The sequence below is a fragment of the Malaya genurostris genome, chromosome 1 (genome assembly GCF_030247185.1).
Source record: "Malaya genurostris strain Urasoe2022 chromosome 1, Malgen_1.1, whole genome shotgun sequence".
In the NCBI taxonomy this organism is placed as follows: Eukaryota; Metazoa; Arthropoda; class Insecta; order Diptera; family Culicidae; genus Malaya; species Malaya genurostris.
In genome coordinates this window covers 48,803,953-48,814,691 of record NC_080570.1, presented here as the reverse complement: position 1 = coordinate 48,814,691, position 10,739 = coordinate 48,803,953, and positions in this window count along the sequence as shown.

Below are 10,739 nucleotides of genomic sequence, written 5' to 3'. Positions count from 1 at the left end.
CCCCAATCAGTCGAAATCCCATATGCTCTGGGTCCCGTTTATCGCGGTTATCCGGCAATAACGAATCCGGCAACAACGAATACCGGCAAAACCAGATCCGCGTTGTACGAGACCCCATTGTAAAATGATGAAAAATAAATGTTATTCTCAGCTCTGCTTGCAAATTTTGGGAACGAGATCTATATCCAGTCAGTGACAAATGTGGTTCAGCTCAGGTTCACACATCATTCGACACAGTCGGAAATCGCTTACGGTAAAACAAAAAACAAAAAAAAAAACGGTTCGACAAAAACAAAGACGATACAGTGTAGCGAACAATAGTGCATTCAAAATGAGCAAATGCGATCTACAAAAGCCTGAAACTTGGCCCTCGCGACCAAATTCGATTTGTATTGATTTTAAGGGCTGGCAAGTGACAAGGCGGAATTAAAATCGTTTTTTTAAAGAGCGAATGCATCTAGACGTAAACGGTGTTTGTGAAGTATAATTCTACGAGGCTTGTAACTCAGTGTATATTAAATTCGAACGTGAACGAGATGTAATTGCATTCGATTCAGTTAACAACGAGATGCACAGTATCGAGTATGACAACGTGAAATACAAAATCCCTGTGTACGTGGTAGACGCTTCAACATACGGAAAGAAATCCGTTACTGTTGTCATGATTAAAAACCTTTTTAATCCACCTAGTGGTGTAATGATGCCTTTCTCATATCACTTATTTTTCCAAAAATATCACTAGAAAAACCTTTTCAAATTGCAAACAGTTATGTCATGCCCGGGGTGGCGCTTAGGACGCTGGTCTTATAAGCCAGTTGTCGTAGGTTCAAGTCCTGACCTGGAAGGATTCTTAGTGTCAGTAGGATCCATAGTACTAGCCATGCAATGATTCTGTACGCTAAGACTCGGCTGCGAAGTCTGTTGAAACAGGAAAGCCAAATTTCACAAAAGGAATGTAATGCCAAAACTTTGCTATGTCAAGTTAATAAGAATTTTTTTTTTATTTTGCATCGTCGCACCAAAGGATTAAACACACATTACCCTATAGATCTGGAATCGGAAGTCGGACCAGGATGAAACTAAACAGCAACCTATGAGACTATACAAACTTTCATTTGAGCCTGTTTGTGGTAATCGATCAAATCATCTCTGAGAAAATTGAGTGAGTCTCGTTTTAGAGTTTTTGACCACTATTTCCGGTACTTCTGGAACCGGGAAATTGGAACCAGTATAGCCGATGTCGGTTCGTTAAGTAAGTAACTAATATAGCCTACAAATTGAATCAGTTTTGAGCCAAATCTAAAAGAATCTTATCCTTTTTTGCATCGTCGATCTAAATGACGGTGTGCAATAAAACTCAATTGCAACCTATGAAACTATGACATTTTTACGTTGTTTCACCTTTTTTTTAATATATATAAAAAATAGGTATAGAATTAGCTCAAACTTTCGAAAAATTTTCCGAGGCCCGGAGGGCCGAATGTCAAATACCAATCGATTCAGCTCGACGAACTGAGCAAATGTCCGTGTGTGTGTGTCTGTATGTATGTTGTCAACTAAGAGGTCGAGATCTCAGAGATGGCTGGACCGATTTTGATCTAACTAGTCGCAAATGAAAGGTCTCCCCGTCACCCAGAACGCTATTGAATGGTTTTGAGATCGGATGTTTACTTTTTGAGTTATACGAAGTTTTATGACAAAACTTTCAGTTTTTTTATAGTATCTGTCACACTTGACCTTGAAAACAGAATATGTTTCTATACTTAGATTCTACACGATAATAGCTATCCAACAAGCCATAGATTGTTAAAATCCATTCATTTTCAACGGAGATATCGACATTTTTGAATAAGCGACTTTTGCCCCTATTCCAGCAGTAGGAGTTTTGAGCGCTGTATGACAAAGCAATGCTTGGGAGCAACGCGAAACACGATTTTTTTTACTGTTACATACAATTGTTTCTAAATACCAAAAAGACTGTGTACAGCATATTTTTTCATGACTTTTTGCCTCGGGCCGATTTTAGCACGGTTCATTTTTGGCAACATAATCGTTCGAATATGGCATATGTAAACCAGATGATATAAACATTTTCAAGTTGAAAGTAATTCCATAATTATATTGATTTAAAGTACTTACAGCAATAAATGCTGGAAGAACATACCACCCATATACCATACGACTCAGTTCGTCGCGATCAGCAAATGCGTGTGTGACAAATAATTTCACTCAATTTTCTCGGAGATGGCTAAACCGTTTTCTACAAACCCAGACTCATATGAAAAGTAGTATACTCCCAAACAAGGTTCCTTAATTACGTTTGGATCCGACTTCTGATTGCGGAACCACAGGATGATATGTGAAACGAAATTAAAATAATGCAATTCACTGAACCGATCTATGATTCAAATGAAATCTAAGAATCATCTATGATTCCAATGAGAGGTCTTAAAAACACATAAATTAATAAGGTTTATCGGGTTGGTAGATTTGAATAGTCGATTACCAAATGAATTTATTTCAGTTTAAGCGGTATTCGTTCTTGGATTCGGAATGTACCCCCAAACTTTATTTCGCACTACAATTTCTTAATCCTCATGTGAACTTAACTGATCTCGGCTACACCGATTTTAGAATTCAGGTTTCAGTATCGAATCGTTTCTCAAAGCCCAATTATTTTCTCAAAAAGGCCAAATCGAACTTCAAAAACAAAAATTCAAATTAAAGGACTTAAGGTCCCATACAAAATTGGTGAATTTTATCCGATTCTGGAATTACAGATGATGAGTTTTTAAAATTCATACCGATATATAAGATGTAAATTGCTTGGCGTATTAATTTATGGCCATTCGAATCATTTTGGGTCATGCTAGTTCCTGAATACCAGCTCTGGAAGTACCATAAATAATGACGAAAAACTCTAAAATGGAACTTACTTCGACATCTCATGGAATGTTCAATCGATTTTCACACGTTAAGATTGAAATTCGATACGATTTCGACATTACAGGGTAATGAGTGATTGAAATCTCAATTTGCCGTTTAAAACGACGATAATTAAAATAATGAGAACTAAAACACCTAAGACTATCCATGCCAAAAACATATGCGGATTGATAAAAAAAGGTATCATCTCACTGCTAGGTGGATTAATCACGTTTGTAGTTTATGAGTTACATTATTTGACACATACTCACACACTTTTACAGAAAATCATCGTTATCATGATTTTGTAATAACACTAACAAGTAGGTATAAATTGAATAAAAGATTTACAAATTTACATAATTTACATTTTTTTCAACTGAAAATATAGATTCAAATGTGACAACCATGGACGCTTTAAGAAATTGAGCAATGCACGCTGCGAACGGATCAAAGCCGGTGGTGTTTTCTTCTTCATTATTACCAACACGTATCGACGTATACCGGTTTTGCATAAGGAGTGTATCGATAAGTAGTTAGCAACATTCAAACAGTTATTACTCTGAAATGGCTTATTTTTTTTGCAGCGTGTTTTGCGGTGACATGATGGTTTACATGTAAATAACAGCTGCGCAATCGATTGGTTTCGGTACGGTTTATCGTTTCATTGATGAGACGAATTGATCCGGAAACGCGAATTAAAATTCTGCACACTTGATGCTCAGAAAGTGGTGTCACGTACAACGAAATTTGCAAAACGGGTGAAAGTACACCACACCAGTTTCAAAAATATTATCGAGAAGTTCGGTTAGACCCTTTCCATGAAGGATTTGTCCCGGTCTGGTAGGAAAACGGGTCCCAGCCAGACCGGCCGGGACTTAAAAGTGGTTGAGTTCATAAGGAAAAACCCATCGGCGTCGACGCGGAATTTGGCCAAGCAGTTCAACACCAGCATCGGGATGATTCAACGGATTAAAGTTCGGAGCTCCCTGAAAACGTACAAGAAACAGGAGGTGCCGAAAGAGTCCCTGGTACAGCAAGTTCAGGCCAAAACAAGAGCGCTGTATAACCGGATTCTACAGAATAAAGACGGATGCATCCTGATCGACGACGAAACCTACGCCAAGGAAGACTCTCGAGCGCTGCCCGGACCGCAATATTATACGAAATCGGTGTACCAGGACCTGGAAGACGCTGACACCACGGTGGCGATGGAAAAGTTTGGGCAGAAGGTGTTGGTCTGGCAAGCAATTTGTACCCGTGGTTTGCGGTCGTCGATTTTCTTCACGAAGGGCACAATCAACGCCAAGGTGTAGGAGGGAGAATGGCTCCTCCTCTCTTCTGGCCTGATTTGGCTTCAGCCCACTACGCCAACTCCGTTCTACAGTGGTTGGCAAAAAGTAATGTACAATCCGTGGAAAAGGATATCAACTCACCGAACTGCCCGGATCTTCGGTCAATTGAAAGGTATTGGGCAATTGTCAAGCGGTTCTTTCGGAAGGAAAATCGGTGACTGCACTACAACACCGTTTCCTGTAGGCTCTGGAGTCCCTCAAAACAGTCACTTGGGACCATTTGTATTCTTGCTCTACATCAATGATCTCAACTTTCTATTGAAATGCCACAAACTATCTTTCGCGGATGATTTTAAGCTATATCATCTAGTAAGATCACCCGGCGACACTGTATTTTCCCAGTCACAGCTTGGGTTATTCGTGAACTGGTGTATTGACAATAGTATGGTTTTAAATGCCTTGAAATGTTCCGTTACGTCGTTTACTCGCAAACACGCGCTAATTAGCTACGACTATAACATTTCGCAGAATGTACTGTATCGTTAAAGATTTAGGTATCATTCTTGATACTAAGTTGAATTTCAAATGTCATATTGATTATATGAAGAGATTTGTCAATGTAGGGGAGACCGGGGCTAGTTGGCCGAACGGCCGGTTGGCAGAGTAGCTTTTCTGAAAAGGCTATTATGCGCAGTAACGACATCTATAATGATTTTGGTGGAGCATTAGGTCACCCACGTATTGACATAATATAAAGTGTTTCTGTGTTGTCGTTTTACAGGAGCACGTTTTTTTTTCTTTTTTCGGCACTGGTGAGTAAATTTCTGTTTTTGTAAAGAAATACGATTTCCAAAAACGTGGTACCATTGGAAAGGGTATTCAAATCTTTTCAAAATGGCTTATTGGTTTTCATTATAACCTTACTTTTATTTTTGTTAATCGTGACTGTTCTCGTAAACATTCATTGGGGCAGGTTGGCCAAGTTTTGTGCGGGGTTGGTTGGCCGAGTTGTAATTTTAACTTAGAGTAAATTGCACTTGGATATTCGTGAAATGTTATCCTTTTTTTGAACGGAATTTGATTGTATGTTTATATTGATGATTATGAGGAAAAATATACATGAGGAATCAGTAATAGAAATAAATTAAAATCATTGACAAATAAAAATAAGAGATTAGAATCATTAAAGGTTAGAAATTGTCGATATAAAATATGATTACAATATTTTATGAATCAAATGCCATCAAAACTTTTAGCATTTAGAGTTCCTGACAAGATTTCTCTCAGATTAACCCAACCCCGAACAAAACTCGTCAATTAGTATAGAATCGGTTGCAGATGTAAGCCATCCTGAAAATAACAGACCTCTCCCCAAGGCTAATTCGAAGGAGCGTCAAAGTCGTGAATCCCGAATTAATCCAAAATTTTAACAACTCTCTAATAAAAAGCAGCATTGGAGGAGTTAGAAAATGAAATCAAGCGTAAGCGCGAACGCTGGTGGAGAAAAAAATAAAGGAGAAACTGAGAAAATTCATTAATGCTGTCGAAACTAATTCCAAAATAGTAAGACTCAAAATCCAAGAAGGGAAGTTTTTTCACGTACTTACATAATACATAATACAGACTTTTTTAACTAATGAAAACATTTAAACATGTGTTTTACATATTTTTTAAACTCGGCAAACCTGCCTCGGCTCTGGGGTTGGTTGACCGATTTTTTTCTCCGCATTTGACTGTTAATAACTCTTTTGCTAATTTTCATACAAGAATGAAAAAATCACACATGTGCTCAGAAGGTGTATCTTTATGACAGAGAGAAAGAGTACAGAAATTCCGAAAGCGAAACTCGGCCAACTAGCCCCGATCTCCCCTACTATAGTGCTCTAGTCCACTCGACGCTTGAATATTCAGCTGTTGGCTGGTCACCTCATTATCAAATCGACATAGAGCGGATCGAAGCTATTCAACATAAATTTGTTAGATTTGCCCTGAATAACCAACCATGAAGAGTTCCTACTAATCTTCCTAGTCACGTAGATCGCTGTAAGCTTATTAATCTTGATCGGTTATTTGTTTGTCGGAATGTCTGCAAGGCAACTTTCGTTGCTGATTTGCTTCAATCGTGTATCGATATATCCCAAACTCCAGCACTTGATTAATCTCGACATTCATCGACGCAATCGACGCTCCCACCCTTTTCTGAGATTACCTATTGCAAGAGAAAATTATGGTCATATGAAGTATGTGCCGAACGTTCAACAACTGTTCCAACTTTCAACTTTCATTTATCTCGAAATATGATTAAACGATTGTTTCATAGTTTGTTTATGCGAATGATGAGGAGGTTTTATGCCTGATAGAGAGAGAGCTTGCAAAATTTCGTCTCCATCGAGCTTTTTCCTGCTCCCAAATAAATAAATAAATGTTTGAAAACGCATCATTTTTTGCTAGACGCCAAGACCCAGGACTTAGGACTGTTTGGTTTATGTTGGTATCTTTTGAAAAAGTCACCTTTTTCCTTCTTGAGCATCTCCAACGTTGTAGAAGTGTAGTAAACAAATGTTAAATCCACCCAGAACATTAGAGGATCCGTATACTTTCGGTAGACGGTAAGAAGCCGCTTTTGATGCATTCTTCTCTGTAATTTTTTACCGTTGATTGTGCCAGTTGTGAAATACAAAAAAACTCTTCAAGCCACAAGAACAAATGGCTTGCAAAACCAAAATCTTATTCACAAAAATGCTGTTTTTCAGTGCTGCGTCAATCCTGAATATGTACCGGCTTTTTCTTTTACATTGGATGCCCAGTTCTGTTATTGGGTCGTCAACTGAATATCAAGTATTTGGTGTACGGAACAGAAATTGTCACTATCGTTCGGAACAATGCTGCAAAAAGAAGTTCCTTTATCACTCACTGGAATCCTCTTCATATGTGTCCGGAAATTTAATCGTTCGTTTAACGTTCATCCTCCAACAATTATACTCATCACCAGCAGATAATGACAACTCATCCGTACTCGTGTACTTCCATTCCATTCAAGCGTGGTAAAACGAAGACTTGCAGCCTCGTCAGGTTCATTAGGGTAGAATCCGTGTTCTGCCGACTGATGAGGCCGCCGGATTCGGTAGCCTGTCGGCACTCAAACGAACGACACTGTGCCGCTCTACCTTCGCTGTCGGCAGGCCAGGTTCGGTAATTCGCACACGGTCCAATTTCCAGCTGAATCGGAACTGCACGGAACAGATTCATACACGGAAGAAAAAAAATGTTCGTCAATAATTGCGAATTGATGCGAGCACGCGTGAAGCGAGTATAATTTTCGCTCAATAGATTAATTGTCACCGGTTTTTTGTGTCCTTCGACGTGTGGGAGATTCGTTTTTTTTTCTTTATTCGCACCAGTTTCGACACCAATTTTGTGCTAAAAACAGTTCTCGTATCGGTGATGCAGATTTTTTGACTGCTCCTCACACCGGCCTTTCACACACGGCCGAATGGGGTAAAAATATTAGAAAAATTGAAACTATCCCAGGTAATCGAAAAATTTTTAATCCGTTACTCGTGATTTTCAACGGTGAGGTGCTTTACGGATTTCAACTTTTAGCAAACCGTGAAACAATCAGTTCAAATATACGGTCCTATGATCTGTTCGACCCTTTCGTGTCAATTGGTCTTTTGGAGCCTGCTTTTTTTTCGTTTGCTAAAACTGATTTCCCGAAATCGCTTAATTTGATTGGTTTGAAGATCCGCAAAGCACACAAAGCTTTTCATTATTCATTACCAATTTTTGCAGCAGCAGTTGGAAACATTTTGAACATGGTAAACCGAAACTTCCTGTCCCGTGTACTCGATTGTAGTGTAAATGTTTCAGCTATAGTATGTGGTGAGGTGTTCTTTTTTAAATGAAAAAAAAAAAAGAAATAAGCGATAAAGCGAATAACCAATCGTTTGTGATCGATTTAATGGGAAAAAGCTCATGAAATGGTGAAGATTCATTAAATTCATTGTATTTAGTGGTAGAGCAGTTCGGTGCAGACGATAGCAATTTTCAAATTATCAACTATTGTTCCAACGAATTGTAGGCTTAAACTTTAACTGTATTATTTCTGTAATTGTTTGGTTATGTCTACTAATGGGAAGTTTGAATTGTTTCCAACCAGACTTCTTAAGTGAAACGTTTCATTTTCCTCCTCATTATTCGTTTGATCTGTCAGCATTTCCATATTTTCGTTCTGGAACAATCAGAATGAATTCCCAAATACGGTGTCCGCATGCTCCGTTTTTTGCACCGGTCAGATGCATTCATGTCACTGTCATCGTTTGAAGGATTGAGTGATTGACGTTCCAAATAGCAATTTAATTTCCTAAAACCAGAGATCAGTGCGGAGAGGAAAATCGCAGATCTAGCAACGAGATAGACATAACGAAAAATTCTGGTACCGCTTGCATTTGTATTTGTGCAACACTTGGTAAATATTCGACTTTGTTCGCTTGTAAAGTATCACACTAACTGTAAAACCTGTTTTAATCCACCTAGTGGTGTAATGTTGCCTTTCACATATTACTCATAACATCATAAATATTACTGTGGAGTTCACAAAAATTGCAGTTAATTGAATAGAAATACCTGTAGCTCCGGAACCGTAGTATCATTGTATAAGTTGTATCCACAACAAATTCAGGAATTCCATAAGAAACTGTAAGACTTTTGCTTCGAATCTATAAGTTTGTGAAAAACGATTTGGCCATCTTGAAGAAAGATGAGTGAGCTTTTAACCACTAGTTCCAATACTTCCGAAACCGGATTCAGATGACCGGAATAGTCGAAGTTGGTTCGTTTTCCAGCAACAAATATGACCTACAAACACAAAATCTAACGTTTTGTGTTTAGTTGAAAAGATTTTTTCCCTCTCTCACTTCGTAGCTTTTAGGTGACACTCTTCATCTTGTAATTCTCTTGTAATTCCGGAACAGTAACTTTATATGGACCTTTGAGGGCTGAGACCAATAGGTCGCGTATAACCACGTGTCTCGCTCTGTGTATTACTTTTCTCTCCATGCTCTCTCGCATATGTACAAAATGACTCTCGGTTACATTTCGGTTACAAGTTTGCATGTGTCGGCATCTAATATAGCTATCGCTTGTTTGGCAGCCTTGCTGAGCCGATTTTATTTCTCTCTCATGTTTCGTTACGTTACCAGGGAACTGGAGCAGAAACAATGGCGCGTGCTTAGAAATCGACTTACCTTCACAAAAATAACATTCACTTCCTTTTTCTCGTGACAACATATATGTTTTTATGCACTAATCGCATCTAAATTAAATTATCTAGATATTGCCAGGATAGATTTTTGATCCATGCTTTTGAAGGCGAGATATTCAATGATACGGAGAGGAGAGGGCGATAGCATGTTGGGTTATTCTCGTGAGTGTCGGTTTGAGTTAGTGTGTGCTCTTGAGTTACTGTTATTCTAGGTCGCGCTGGCTGGTATTCAATTGTGGACATGAGGGGCGTCAAGAAAGGGGAAGTGACACAGCCGGTTATGTTTATTTTGTGTGTTCTGTACTGATGACATAACGATTTGAAACTTGATGCTTCCTTGTTTCTGCAGTCGAATTTTATGTCTACATTGTTTCTTTCTTTGGGTCACCGTAAAGTGCAAGTGTTGATATTTTAGTTGCCTTAATGTAGGTAATGTATTTATTTTATGTAGGTTTCTAGGTTTTCGTGGAATGGTGCTTTTACGGGATTTTGTCAAGTGCGTCTGGTCTGGGGTGTATGAAAGATTTAGTGTTGAATATTCATATTACATGGTCTGGGATGTGTGAGGGGATTCAGTCTTAAAGCCTCATATTACACAATTCTTCCTTCAGACAAAAGACTTTCCCGACCGCTATAGTCAATGAATCATTCTGGAGTTTTCACAGAATAATCTAAACTAATTTTCTAATAGATTGTCAGTAGGGTTCTTTGATATTCGTCACCGTTTCTGGGAAAATCTGATTCGAGGCGTGAAAATAACCCTCTAAAGCATCCTAAAACACACTGGCCTCAGCCCTTAAAACCTTTAGTTTGAACCTAAGTTCGGTGACGCTATTTCTGAGAAAAATAATCCGAAATTGAAACTCAAAAGTCAAAAACACTAGTCCCCTTGTAGTTCCGGAAGTCTAAAAAATTGGAAATTCTGAAATTTCTTATGGCATCTCAAGACCTTTTATTTGAATCCAAGATTATGAAAATCGGTTTAACAATCTACGAGAAAGGTAAGTTCACAAAAATGCCACATACACAAATATTTTGCGTACTCAATGAACTATTTTGAATGGTATGTGATACTCGGGCCTCCGGGCCTCGGTGTAAAGATCGGTATAACCTTTCCGTATGAAAAAAAAAATCCCGTGAAATAATATTTCCTTCTGAATATAGATTATAGAGATAAAGATTTTGCTTAAAATCCGTTCGATTAACTTACTGTCTCATGCTCTATTTCGATTAAACCAATTAAACGAAAGCAAATC